We start from the raw sequence: 15,249 nt of genomic DNA, 5'->3' as shown, positions 1-15,249 counted from the left end.
TCCCGCGTAAGATTTGAAGTATCTAGGCAACGTTTCGATGAAGTCTCATTCATCATCTTCAGGCTTCTGTCTCCGGCTCTGTGCTTCTCAGAGTAATGTGAGATTGCAGCTGCTTCCTCCTTTTAACTGCCAGTGGGGTGGGACTTGATTGGGTGGGGGCTTGGCTGTGTTCTGATTGGGTGGGGGTGTGTTCTCATTGGTAGGGGTTTGGCTGTGTTCTGATTGGTTGGGGGTTAGCGTGTTCTGATTGGTTGGAGGCGTGTTCTGTTCAGGTGGGGGCTTGGTTGTGCTCAGGTTAGTCTTAGTTGCTGGGGATTTGAGCTGGTGAGTTGTGATCTTGCTGTTTGGCTTCGAGTTCGTGGTCCTGCTGCATCTTCATAGTGGGTGTCGGTTTGCTTCATGTATGTCTTGGAGGGGTTTGAAGTGGGTAGTGATGCAGCTGCAGTGCAGCTTCTGGTCCATGGTCGTGTCTCATCTTCTGAGTGGGTGTGAGTCTGTTTTCTACATGGAAGTGTGGTGGTGGCATCTTGTGTGGCTCTCATGGGTGTGGGTCTGGTGTCCTTCTTCATGTTAGGTACTCGTCTGTTCATGAGGGCGGGTTTCCAAATGGCTGGAAGGCGGGAGGTGTCATCTCGTTTGTTCATGCTGTGTGGGCGTTTTTCTATCTCTATGGCTTCTCTGATTATTCTGCTGTTGAAGTGTTCGGTTTTGGCGATGGTTCTGGTGTTTTTAAAATCAATTTCATGTCCTGTGGCTTTGAGGTGTTGGACCAGGGAAGAGGTCGTTCCTTCTTTTTTGATTGAGTTCTTATGTTCTTCAATGCGTGCACTTATTCTTCTGTTAGTTTGTCCAATGTATGTGGTAGGGCAGGCAGTGCAGGGGATTTCGTATACTCCTTGGTTTTCTAATTCGATTTTGTCTTTGGGGTTTCTTAGGATGGTGGATATTTTTCTGTTTGTGCAGAATGCTGTTTTGATGTTGTGTTTTTGGAGGATCTTGCTAATTTTGTCTGTAGTGCCTTTTATATATGGGAGGAGGGCTTTGCCGTTTTCTTGTTCTCTGTCTTGGATTTTGGTTGGGGTTTCTTTTTGGATTAGGTGGGTAATCTTCTTTCTTTGGAATCCATTGGCTGTAAGTACATTGGTGAGAGTGTGTAGTTCGGTTTTTGGTGTTGTTCATCGGCTAAGCATTTTGTTCTGGAGATGAGTGTCTTGGCTCACGGAATTGATCTGTGCTGGGTGGTGGTGTGAGAGTGCATGTAGATAGCGGTTAGTGTGTGTTTTCTTCTGGTAGATGGTGTGTCCTAGGGAGCCATTGGATCTTTTGTATACCAAGACATCTAGGAAGGAAGTTGGTTGTTGGCTTCTGTTTCCATGGTGAATTGTATTTTGGGGTGTAGGCTGTTGAGGTGTGTGAGGAAGTTGTTCAGTTTTTCTTTCCCATGTGGCCAGATTATGAAGGTGTCATCTACGTTATCTGAGCCAGAGTTTGGGTTTGTGGTCGTATTTTTCTAGAGCTTGTGTTTCAAAGTGTTCCATGTAGAGGTTAGCGATGACAGGTGAGAGGGTGATCCCATGGGTGCTCCTTCTATTTGTTTGTATTTTTGTCCATTGTAGGTGAAGTATGTATTGGATAGGCAGTGGTTGGTTAGATCTAGGATGTGCTTGGGGGTTGTATTTGTTTTGGATGGCTGTCAAGGCTTCTTTTATTGGCACTTGGGTGAAGAGGGATATGACATGAAGCTTTTAGTAGGTTAGGTTGTAAGTTTTGTTTCTTTATGATCTCGTGAACTGGAATGAGTTTCTTACATGTGAGTTGATGGATTCTGCATAAGGTTGTAGTTGTTTGGATGGCAGAAATTTGGCTAGGTTTTGTAGAGGTGAGCCTATGGAGCTGACTATTGGTCTGAGTGGGGTTCCTTCTTTGTGTATTTTGGGGAGACCATAAAGCTTGGGGCATCTGGATGATTTTCTCTGGGTATGTATTCGTTGCTGGATTTCTTCACTGATGGGGGAGGCTTTTATTTTGGATTTGGTAGTTTTTTTCTAGGTAGGTGGTGGGGTCTGTCTTTAGGGGTTTGTATGTGGGGTCTTGGAGTAGGTTGGTTAGCTTGGTTTGGTAGTCAGATGTGTTCATAACCACTGTCGCATTGCCCTTGTCTGCTGGTAGGATTATTATGCTGGTGTCTTCTTTCAGGTTAAGTAGTGCAGTTTGTTCTTCTTTGGATAAGTTGCTTTTGGGTGGTTTGCTAGTGCAGAGGATGTTGGTGATTTCGAGTCTGATTTTGTTAGCATCATCAGGGTTGGTTTTGGTCAGGCTGGTTTCAACTCCACATATGATGGTTTCTGTGGGGATGTGTTTGGGAGCGACAGCAAAGTTGAATCCTTTTGAAAGGACCTTGGTTTCAGCTTCAGTGAGGATCTTGTCTGAGATGTTGTGCAATGTTTGTTTCATGTGTGGCTGTGGGGAGGGGAGTTGGTTTCTGGCATTGTTGTAGTTTCCTGAGTTTGTTGGTGTGAGTATCTGTCTTGAGGGTGGTCTGTGTTTGGCTCTCCAGACAGCAAGTTGTTTGGATTTGTCCCAAAGTAGAGGGTGAAGCTTGTTGCTGAGTCTGAGGTGGAGTGTGAGGAGATCTTTGTTGATTTGGTCTAGGAGAAACCTTTTCCTGTGTGAAGTTCATTTCTAATTAGGGCCAGTTCTGTTCTTTTAAGGATGCGTTTGGTGGCTGCTGTGTTGGTGTGGAATTTCAATTGGAAGCTTGTGGGAATTAAATTTTGATCTCGGCAGTTGCATAGGAATGCAAGGTCACATAAAATGGAGCTCTTTGGACTTCAAGTTTTTCATAAGTCCTGGTCAGATGGTGGGTTTCCTCCCGTAGAGGTGCAATATTTGTTTTCTGAGGTTCTCATGGGTATTTATATGTGGATCTTTGGTTGTTCGGGTTTTCTCCGCGTAAGATTTGAAGTATCTAGGCAACGTTTGATGAAGTCTCATTCATCATCTTCAGGCCTCTGTCTCCGGCTCTGTGCCTTTCAGAGTAATGTGAGATTGCAGCTGCTTCCTCCTTTTAACTGCCAGTGGGGTGGGACTTGATTGGGTGGGGGCTTGGCTGTGTTCTGATTGGGTGGGGGTGTGTTCTCATTGGTAGGGGGTTTGGTTGTGTTCTGATTGGTTGGGGGTTAGCCGTGTTCTGATTGGTTGGGCGTGTTCTGTTCAGGTGGGGGCTTGGCTGTGCCCCAGTTAGTCTTAGTAGCTGGGGATTTGAACTGGTGAGTTGTGATCTTGCTGTTTGGCTTCTAGTTCGTGGTCCTGTTGCATCTTCATAGTGGGTGTCGGTTTGCTTCATGTATGGCTCGGAGGGTTTGAAGTGGGTAGTGATGCAGCTGTAGTGCAGCTTCTGGTCCATGGTCGTGTCTCATCTTCTGAGTGGGTGAGAGTCTGTTTTCTACATGGAAGTGTGGTGGTGGCATCTTGTGTGGCTCTCATGGGTGTGGGTCTGGTGTCCTTCTTCATGTTAGGTACTCGTCTGTTCATGAGGCGGGTTTCCAAATGGCTGGAAGGCGGGAGGTGTCATCTCGTTTGTTCATGCTGTGTGGCCGTTTTTCTATCTCTATGGCTTCTCTGATTATTCTGCTGTTGAAGTGTTCGGTTTTGGCGATAGTTCTGGTATTTTTAAAATCAATTTCATGTCCTGTGGCTTTGAGGTGTTGGACCAGGGAAGAGGTCGTTTCTTCTTTTTTGATTGAGTTCTTATGTTCTTCAATGCGTGCACTTATTCTTCTGTTAGTTTGTCCAATGTATGTGGTCGGGCAGGCAGTGCAGGGATTTCGTATACTCCTTGGTTTTCTAATTCGATTTTGTCTTTGGGGTTTCTTAGGATGGTGGATATTTTTCTGTTTGTGCAGAATGCTGTTTTGATGTTGTGTTTTTGGAGGATCTTGCTGATTTTGTCTGTAGTGCCTTTTATATATGGGAGGAGGGCTTTGCCGTTTTCTTGTTCTCTGTCTTGGATTTTGGTTGGGGTTTCTTTTTGGATTAGGTGGGTAATTTTCTTTCTTTGGAATCCATTGGCTGTAAGTACGTTGGTGAGAGTGTGTAGTTCGGTTTTTTGGTGTTGTTCATCGGCTAAGCATTTTGTTCTGGAGATGAGTGTCTTGGCTACGGAATTGATCTGTGCTGGGTGGTGGTGTGAGAGTGCATGTAGATAGCGGTTAGTGTGTGTTTTCTTCTGGTAGATGGTGTGTCCTAGGGAGCCATTGGATCTTTTGTATACCAAGACATCTAGGAAGGAAGTTGGTTGTTGGCTTCTGTTTCCATGGTGAATTGTATTTTGGGGTGTAGGCTGTTGAGGTGTGTGAGGAAGTTGTTCAGTTTTTCTTTCCCATGTGGCCAGATTATGAAGGTGTCATCTCACGTATCTGAGCCAGAGTTTGGGTTTGTGGTCGTATTTTTCTAGAGCTTGTGTTTCAAAGTGTTCCATGTAGAGGTTAGCGATGACAGGTGAGAGGGTGATCCCATGGGTGCTCCTTCTATTTGTTTGTATTTTTGTCCATTGTAGGTGAAGTATGTATTGGATAGGCAGTGGTTGGTTAGATCTAGGATGTGCTTGGGGGTTGTATTTGTTTTGGATGGCTGTCAAGGCTTCTTTTATTGGCACTTGGGTGAAGAGGGATATGACATCGAAGCTTACTAGTAGGTCGCTAGGTTGTAAGTTTTGTTTCTTTATGATCTCGATGAACTGGAATGAGTTTCTTACATGTGAGTTGATGGATTCTGCATAAGGTTGTAGTTGTTTGAGAAATTTGGCTAGGTTTTGTAGAGGTGAGCCTATGGAGCTGACTATTGGTCTGAGTGGGGTTCCTTCTTTGTGTATTTTGGGGAGACCATAAAGCTTGGGGCATCTGGATGATTTTTCTCTGGGTATGATTCGTTGCTGGATTTCTTCACTGATGGGGAGGCTTTTATTTTGGATTTGGTAGTTTTTTCTAGGTAGGTGGTGGGGTCTGTCTTTAGGGGTTTGTATGTGGGGTCTTGGAGTAGGTTGGTTAGCTTGGTTTGGTAGTCAGATGTGTTCATAACCACTGTCGCATTGCCCTTGTCTGCTGGTAGGATTATTATGCTGGTGTCTTCTTTCAGGTTAAGTAGTGCAGTTTGTTCTTCTTTGGATAAGTTGCTTTTGGGTGGTTTGCTAGTGCAGAGGATGTTGGTGATTTCGAGTCTGATTTTGTTAGCATCATCAGGGTTGGTTTTGGTCAGGATGGTTTCAACTCCACATATGGTGGTTTCTGTGGGGATGTGTTTGGGAGCGACAGCAAAGTTGAATCCTTTTGAAAGGACCTTGGTTTCAGCTTCAGTGAGGATCTTGTCTGAGATGTTGTGCAATGTTTGTTTCATGTGTGGCTGTGGGGAGGGGAGTTGGTTTCTGGCATTGTTGTAGTTTCCTGAGTTTGTTGGTGTGAGTATCTGTCTTGAGGGTGGTCTGTGTTTCGGCTCTCCAGACAGCAAGTTGTTTGGATTTGTCCCAAAGTAGAGGGTGAAGCTTGTTGCTGAGTCTGAGGTGGAGTGTGAGGAGATCTTTGTTGATTTGGTCTAGGAGAAACCTTTTCGTGTGAAGTTCATTTCTAATTAGGGCCAGTTCTGTTCTTTTAAGGATGCGTTTGGTGGCTGCTGTGTTGGTGTGGAATTTCAATTGGAAGCTTGTGGGAATTAAATTTTGATCTCGGCAGTTGCATAGGAATGCAAGGTCACATAAAATGGAGGCTCTTTGGACTTCAAGTTTTTCATAAGTCCTGGTCAGATGGTGGGTTTCCTCCCCGTAGAGGTGCAATATTTGTTTTCTGAGGTTCTCGCGGGTATTTATATGTGGATCTTTGGTTGTTCGGGTTTTCTCCCGCGTAAGATTTGAAGTATCTAGGCAACGTTTCGATGAAGTCTCATTCATCATCTTCAGGCCTCTGTCTCCGGCTCTGTGCCTTTCAGAGTAATGTGAGATTGCAGCTGCTTCCTCCTTTTAACTGCCAGTGGGGGTGGGACTTGATTGGGTGGGGGCTTGGCTGTGTTCTGATTGGGTGGGGGTGTGTTCTCATTGGTAGGGGGTTTGGTTGTGTTCTGATTGGTTGGGGGTTAGCCGTGTTCTGATTGGTTGGAGGCGTGTTCTGTTCAGGTGGGGGCTTGGCTGTGCCCCAGTTAGTCTTAGTAGCTGGGGGATTTGAACTGGTGAGTTGTGATCTTGCTGTTTGGCTTCTAGTTCGTGGTCCTGTTGCATCTTCATAGTGGGTGTCGGTTTGCTTCATGTATGGCTCGGAGGGGTTTGAAGTGGGTAGTGATGCAGCTGTAGTGCAGCTTCTGGTCCATGGTCGTGTCTCATCTTCTGAGTGGGTGAGAGTCTGTTTTCTACATGGAAGTGTGGTGGTGGCATCTTGTGTGGCTCTCATGGGTGTGGGTCTGGTGTCCTTCTTCATGTTAGGTACTCGTCTGTTCATGAGGGCGGGTTTCCAAATGGCTGGAAGGCGGGAGGTGTCATCTCGTTTGTTCATGCTGTGTGGCGTTTTTCTATCTCTATGGCTTCTCTGATTATTCTGCTGTTGAAGTGTTCGGTTTTGGCGATAGTTCTGGTATTTTTAAAATCAATTTCATGTCCTGTGGCTTTGAGGTGTTGGACCAGGGAAGAGAGTCGTTTCTTCTTTTTTGATTGAGTTCTTATGTTCTTCAATGCGTGCACTTATTCTTCTGTTAGTTTGTCCAATGTATGTGGTCGGGCAGGCAGTGCAGGGGATTTCGTATACTCCTTGGTTTTCTAATTCGATTTTTGTCTTTGGGGTTTCTTAGGATGGTGGATATTTTTCTGTTTGTGCAGAATGCTGTTTTGATGTTGTGTTTTTGGAGGATCTTGCTGATTTTGTCTGTAGTGCCTTTTATATATGGGAGGAGGGCTTTGCCGTTTTCTTGTTCTCTGTCTTGGATTTTGGTTGGGGTTTCTTTTGGATTAGTGGGTAATTTTCTTTCTTTGGAATCCATTGGCTGTAAGTACGTTGGTGAGTGTGTAGTTCGGTTTTTGGTGTTGTTCATCGGCTAAGCATTTTGTTCTGGAGATGAGTGTCTTGGCTACGGAATTGATCTGTGCTGGGTGGTGGTGTGAGTGCATGTAGATAGCGGTTAGTGTGTGTTTTCTTCTGGTAGATGGTGTGTCCTAGGGAGCCATTGGATCTTTGTATACCAAGACATCTAGGAAGGGAAGTTGGTTGTTGGCTTCTGTTTCCATGGTGAATTGTATTTTGGGGTGTAGGCTGTTGAGGTGTGTGAGGGAAGTTGTTCAGTTTTTCTTTCCCATGTGGCCAGATTATGAAGGTGTCATCTACGTATCTGAGCCAGAGTTTGGGTTTGTGGTCGTATTTTTCTAGAGCTTGTGTTTCAAAGTGTTCCATGTAGAGGTTAGCGATGACAGGTGAGAGGGGTGATCCCATGGGTGCTCCTTCTATTTGTTTGTATTTTTGTCCATTGTAGGTGAAGTATGTATTGGATAGGCAGTGGTTGGTTAGATCTAGGATGTGCTTGGGGGTTGTATTTGTTTTGGATGGCTGTCAAGGCTTCTTTTATTGGCACTTGGGTGAAGAGGGATATGACATCGAAGCTTACTAGTAGGTCGCTAGGTTGTAAGTTTTGTTTCTTTATGATCTCGATGAACTGGAATGAGTTTCTTACATGTGAGTTGATGGATTCTGCATAAGGTTGTAGTTGTTTGGCGAGAAATTTGGCTAGGTTTTGTAGAGGTGAGCCTATGGAGCTGACTATTGGTCTAGTGGGGTTCCTTCTTTGTGTATTTTGGGGAGACCATAAAGCTTATGGGCATCTGGATGATTTTCTCTATATGATTCGTTGCTGGATTTCTTCACTGATGGGGGAGGCTTTTATTTTGGATTTGGTAGTTTTTCTAGGAGAAAACCTTGAACAACCAAAGATCCATATATATATATATATATATATATATATATATATATATATATATATATATATATATATATGTTTTCTGAGGTTCTCGCGGGTATTTGTATGTGGATCTTTGGTTGTTCGGGTTTTCTCCGCGTAAGATTCGAAGTATCTAGGCAACGCTTCGATGAAGTCTCATTCATCATCTTCAGGCTTCTGTCTCCGGCTCTGTGCTTCTCAGAGTAATGTGAGATTGCAGCTGCTTCCTCCTTTTAACTGCCAGTGGGGTTGGGACTTGATTGGGTGGGGGCTTGGCTGTGTTCTGATTGGGTGGGGGTGTGTTCTCATTGGTAGGGGGTTTGGCTGTGTTCTGATTGGTTGGGGGGTTAGCCGTGTTCTGATTGGTTGGAGGCGTGTTCTGTTCAGGTGGGGGCTTGGTTGTGCTCAGGTTAGTCTTAGTTGCTGGGGGATTTGAGCTGGTGAGTTGTGATCTTGCTGTTTGGCTTCGAGTTCGTGGTCGTGCTGCATCTTCATAGTGGGTGTCGGTTTGCTTCATGTATGTCTTGGAGGGGTTTGAAGTGGGTAGTGATGCAGCTGCAGTGCAGCTTCTGGTCCATGGTCGTGTCTCATCTTCTGAGTGGGTGTGAGTCTGTTTTCTACATGGAAGTGTGGTGGTGGCATCTTGTGTGGCTCTCATGGGTGTGGGTCTGGTGTCCTTCTTCATGTTAGGTACTCGTCTGTTCATGAGGGCGGGTTTCCAAATGGCTGGAAGGCGGGAGGTGTCATCTCGTTTGTTCATGCTGTGTGGGCGTTTTTCTATCTCTATGGCTTCTCTGATTATTCTGCTGTTGAAGTGTTCGTACTAGAAGCCAAACAGCAAGATCACAACTCACCAGCTCAAATCCCCCAGCAACTAAGACTAACCTGAGCACAACCAAGCCCCCACCTGAACAGAACACGCCTCCAACCAATCAGAACACGGCTAACCACCCAACCAATCAGAACACAGCCAAACCCCCTACCAATGAGAACACACCCCCACCCAATCAGAACACAGCCAAGCCCCCACTGAATCTAGTCCCACCCCCACTGGCAGTTAAAAGGAGGAAGCAGCTGCAATCTCACATTACTCTGAGAAGCACAGAGCCGGAGACAGAAGCCTGAAGATGATGAATGAGACTTCATCGAAACGTTGCCTAGATACTTCGAATCTTACGCGGGAGAAAACCCTAACAACCAAAGATCCACATATATATATATATATATATATATATATATATATATATATATATATATATATATATATATATTCATTCTGAGGTTATATATATATATGTTTTCTGAGGGTATATATATATTTATACACTCTTTGTAATTTATACACTACAATGACGTGGGAAAATACCCGAACGAAGCTGAATGCCATATATATATATGGATCTTTGGTTGTTCAGGTTTTCTCCCGCGTAAGATTCGAAGTATCCAGGCAACGTTTCTATGAAGTCTCATTCATCATCTTCAGGCTTCTGTCTTCGGCTCTGTGCTTCTCAGTGCTTCACTCTGAGAAGCAGAGAGCCGAAGACAGAAGCCTGAAGATGATGAATGAGACTTCATAAAATGTGCCTAGATACTTCGAATCTTACCTGGGAAAACGCTGACAACCAAAGATCCACATACAATCTTCGCGAGAATATATATATATATATATATATATATATATATATATATATATATATATATATATATATATATCTGCTCTTTGGAACATTATCTACAAGAGATTGGATTGGTCAACCTTGTTGACCTTTTGAAGCACAAAAAGATTGAGATGGTTTCCCTCCTCCCTTGCGTTCCCTCTCCAAAGAAAGTGAGGACCCCATACCTGCCATGGCTGCAGCCTTTGAGTCTCCAGTCTCTCTTCTCTCTCTTTCTTTCTCCTCTTGGATATGGAGGAATATGCAGCATTCAAGGTATGGGCCAGAGTATTAATTAAAGTGTAAGACATATGGGTATATGCGTTCCGGATCCTGTTTCTTTCCACTTTTGTTTTCAGTGGTGATTTCTGAATGCATCTTCTTTGGCTTTTGACAGAAATGATGTCTTTTGAAAAAGAACAGTGAAAAGACTGATCTCCTAACTGTGGTTGTACAAAGAGATCTGGTTCGAAAGAACTATCATTTGGCCTTTTTTTCCACTGAAATCTATAGGTCCAAACGCTATGGACATATTTGAGAAATGTGTGTCTTCTTATTTGCAATTCCCCAAAGCCTACATTTATCCAGACTTTCCCTTCAATGGGTTCTGGCAAACTTGTAAGTGTTGAATGGAAAGGAAGAAGTCTGTCCCAAAAGGAAAAATATTGTATAAAGTGAACAAAGACATTGACTTGTCTCCACTTAGAAATAGCATCCCTGAAGAGTTCTGTTTGTCCCGTAGTTGAGAATTGTTGTGATATAACAATACAAATTCCATTCCTGGCAAGAATAGGAGTAAAAGTCCTCATGAAATTTTCTCCCTTCTCTGTGTCTGAAGCAAAGAGACCAATCAAGATCCATCTGAAATGGAGAAGCAGTTGGACAATTCCTGGGTAGAGAATCTCTAATTTAGGGAGCATCTGGTAGAAAAATGGGAATTGACTTTTATCACCCAGAGCTTCTGAAGCACTTAAACGGATCTGAAAAAGCGGCAAAGAATGCTCTATTTAGGATCAGTTATTAGCCTTCAATAAATCCACCTTTTTTGTCATGAGCATATTATAATATTGTATTGCTGATTAGCCAATAGATCATATCAAGATAAAAATATTAAACACAGATCATTAGCAAGAAAAAAAGAAACAAATTAAATATGAATCAGAATAAAGAGTGTAAATCATATTTCTGTATCACCCCTATTTTTTTCCACAATCAGAATCAAATTTGCAGATTTCAGCTGAACTTTTTTGTTCAAATAAAGAGCCGTATTATATGTAAGTTTTAAATTATGTCAACAAAGAAAATATGTTGTTTTTTAGATATAAGGATTGCAATAGGTCATTCATTAATGTGCCATTCAACATACTGAACTCTTTTTCTTATACAATTGATATTAAAATAATAGATGTGTTAAGTCTTCTGTCTCTGGGTTTCCAAAAATACACAACATTTCACTATAAAGCTTGGTTAAATCCAATATCAACGTATCTTGCTCCAGATTGTTCCAGCTGAACTAGAGGGTATATACCATCCCATAATCCTTTACAGCACTTTCTGGGTGGTTTACAGAGTCAATATATTTCCTGGAACAATCTGTGCCCTCATTTTAACAACCTTAAAAGGATGGAAGACTGACTTAAACCTTGAGCCCTTTCAGGATCAAACTCCAGATTTTGGGCAGCATTTGTCTTATATGTCTTATGTGTTGTATGTCTTATAAATTTTAAATAAGATAAGCCATAGGGATTCTTTTCATGAATCTGGGATTTGTACATCATTGACAATATAATTAGTTTGGCTGATAGGATATACAAAACAAGAGCTTTCCGTCAGTGTTTCTTTTGTACAGAAGACTTTTTTATTGGACACAGAGACTCTCCTTGACTTTCCAAGTGTACAGCAGAAGCCCTCCAAGCAATGGGGATGGTGTCATTCAATGATATGGCTACGGTCATGCTTTCCCACTCCCCAATGTCAATCCCATCACTAGGCAATATATCTCAAAGTGGCCATGGAGAAAAACAGCTTTTGAATTCCATAAAGGAGATATAGTTGGATATATCACTTATCCATCCTACCAATCTACTCACTTTCCTAGACAGAGAGGCACACGTACAAACCTGTGGGACTTTGTAGGGGTCTACAAATCTTGACATCTGGATGGAGATATCCCTGTCACCTCTATCAATAAAAGCCAAAGGGTTTTCCTTCCTTCCACAGCTGTAGTTGGGAACATTGGCTTCTCCAGTAGAGAGCATGTCCAGCAAGGCATCTGAAGTGCCAATGGGGTTCAAATAGTTGTCATGGATGTTGTAGCCAAGTGTGAGATTGTGCAGGAGCTGCGGATTCTTATTGACCAGTTGAAAAACCAAAATAAAGCATAGGATTCTAGACTGATCAGAAGACTTTCTATTGTAAAAAATGTTTATTTTATCATCACCATCATTATCAGTAGCAATAGCAATATATATATATATATATATATATATATATATATATATATATATATATATATATATATATATATATATATATATATTTATATTTATATTTATATTTATATTTATATTTATATTTATATTTATATTTATATTTATATGTTTGTTTCTTTACTAGTGAAAATAAATCATGCACTTTTGAATAAACCGTAGATAAACTGTAAAAATGGTCATGTTATTATCATCAACAGAATCAACAACATATTTTTTTTCAATCTAATCCACTTTGTCTCTTGAAGCCTTCAAAATCTTAAGCCAATACTGATTTCAAACCCAGAGACAAATGATACTCACCCATCTCCATTTAATTTTAATGAATATTGGGAAGGTGGAATTGATACAGTCTTCTGCCTGAATTTAGAATCGCAAATACACTATTCTTTTTGGCAGTGCTAATTTTCATCTGTCCGGTAACCAGGGTTCAAAATAATGGAATAATTAATATAGAACCACCATAAAAGGAAGAGGATGTTCCAAAACAGAAACCAATTATAAAAATAAGCCATCCTTTATTTCTATAAGGATCAAGAAGTAAATATCAATGACTAGTTATATTTGAAATGAGCTGGGCAGGGGAAAACTACAATAATCTCTAATTTAAACAAAAGTCAGTATTCAAATCATATATTCAAGATTGAACAGGGAGAGGAAAATGAGGTGGACTTCTTTCATTTTTTTTTCTGTCTCATCTTTCAATTTGAATCTTTTCCTCAAACTAAGACCAAGAAAACATGGAAATCAAAATGATTCAGAAAAGTAGACAGGACAGGTGCTGCAATATAGGAGCAAGTGGAATAAGGAGAACAAAATGAGAGTGTTGGAAATATAAATGGAGTGTATGCAACTCCATTATCCTGAATGACTTACAAATGAGATTGAATAGAAGGAGCCTCATTAAAAGGGAACATTAATTTCAATAGTTTTGTGCCAGTGGTGATAATACCAATGAAATGGTCTCCTGGTCTGTAATAGCTCCATGGTTTTTCTCCATCCTTTTGTTCCAAAGTCAGTGGACATTTCATTGTAAGATTCCTAGAGACTGGCAGGGACAACAGTAGCATCAGAAACATAAGCAGGAGGTTCATAATTCATGGAGTTCAATCGCTCCTCTTCCTGTTTCTAAACAAGAACAGGAAGAAGAGTTGAAGAATTAAAAGTTCTCACACAAGAGCCAAGTGGCTTTCCTGATTCAGACAGAAATAAAGTAAACTTCACCTGGAAAAGAGAGAAAGGTAAATTTAACAGCACAAACTAATGTTTTTATTGCTTCAGTCTGATGTTTACATCAGTCACTGGAGAAATAGAAGAAGAAAGAGCAGCATGGTGATAATTATAACGAGAAGCAACTTTTCCTCTGGGGATCCTGAACTTCTTCCTTGGCTCTGTTTGCAGGAAGGAAGCCAGAATAGAGCATGTCCTTCAAAAACTTTAGCAATTGTTTCTCTGCCCGGTTGCTGGGTGGGTGTGGTCATGGTGGGCATGGCCTAGTCTCTTCCTGTACCACCCTGGCCTGGGAGTGAAAACAATATGAATATGATTTTTTCTTTGAGCCTCCAGGAGGGCAAAATTGGCCTCCCCAGGCTCCAGAGGCTCTCCAGAGCCCAGAAACTGCCTCATTTTGGGCCTTCCAAAACTTCCAGGAGGCCCATTTTTCAACCTCCCCAAGCCTCTACCCTTACTTGTGATCCAAAATAGGCCACGTGGGGACTCCTGGGAGGGCTGGGGTGGAGTAGGTGGGGCCAGCCAGGCATGGGATTTGCCAGTTCACCAGACTGGCCCTAAAATTATCTACCAGTTCACTTGAACCGATGCAAACCAGTTGCAGCCCATCCCTGGCTGGAGGAAAATGCAGCATTTTAACACCTACAGTATTTTGTTGACTTATGCTATCCTTCAACATGGAATCTTTTCTCCAGAGACTGCTAAGTAAGATCACCAAGAACTATGGAGTTTGGTGCCCCTCTAGGCTAAGGACACTGAATCTTTTTGCATTATATCATTGTGTAAAATATGGAGAAAGATACAGGGGCCAATAGATTTTTCCTCTTGACACCAATTTGGTGCCATACCAACAAAAAACTAGTTTGAAGGGACATGGATTCCTTTCTTCTCGTTATATGGATGCACTTAATGAAGATAACTTCAGTTGGATACCTGTGGAAACTATATGGTTGAAACTCAAGAGTTGTTGAGGAAGGACCCACTTCTATGATGGTCTCCTGGTTTATAATTGTTTGGTGTATTTGGTCTATTCCAGGGGTGGCAAACATGCATTATCAAGACAGCAACACATGATGTATTGGGACTTTTTTCCCCTTTGCAAAACTGGGTGGGGGTGTGGCCAGTGTGTGATGCATTCAGCCCATGGATATCATTTTCACAGCCCTGATCTACTCCATCTGGCTCAAATGTCTCAGGACATTTGGTCTTCTATAGCCCATAGGCTTCACAGAGCTGAATATCAAACAATGATTGGGTGGAGGGAAAAGAGGAATGAGGATTCTGTCCACTATCTTGAGCTCCTGAAATAATTTGGGATATAAATCTCCCACCCACACTGATGGGCTAAGTCACCAGAACATCAGATTATATAGAATATAAGAGCAATCCCATTCTCTTCCAACATTGATGATGTTACCTAGTTTAGTAATAAAATGTCAGCAAGAAAACAACCAAGCTCAGCCAACAAAAGGTTACCTTGCAAAATACAGAATTATTATGACATTAAGAACCAACTTTTCTCAACAAACTGTGCAACTCAATTTGAGATTATGTCAATAATATCATATTGTCAGAATAAAAGCTGTATTACATTAGTTGTATAGATCTTTAGGTGTGTGTACTTCAAGATCCTTCATTTGTCCTGGTATGCAATTAATGCCTAGACTGAATAAAATGGAGCAAATATGAAACCTTACCTCTCGATAAATATTGATCCTTTTTCACATGCCTCCATTGGGCCCAAAACTGCAATCTGAAATGAGTGCTTGTTAAAAGAGATTTGGCCGGCCAAGAATCTGAGTTCCATTTTAAGAGCAATCAATTTCCTCCATAATATCTGCTATGATATATATAGAATAACTCTTGAGTAGCAAGGATTTGCACATTTATGAGAATAGTTACGCATAATT

The sequence above is a fragment of the Pseudonaja textilis genome, chromosome 2, assembly GCF_049901715.1.
Source record: "Pseudonaja textilis isolate UNSWEBS1 chromosome 2, rPseTex1.2, whole genome shotgun sequence".
NCBI lineage: Eukaryota > Metazoa > Chordata > Lepidosauria > Squamata > Elapidae > Pseudonaja > Pseudonaja textilis.
Note: the sequence above shows the minus strand (reverse complement) of the source record.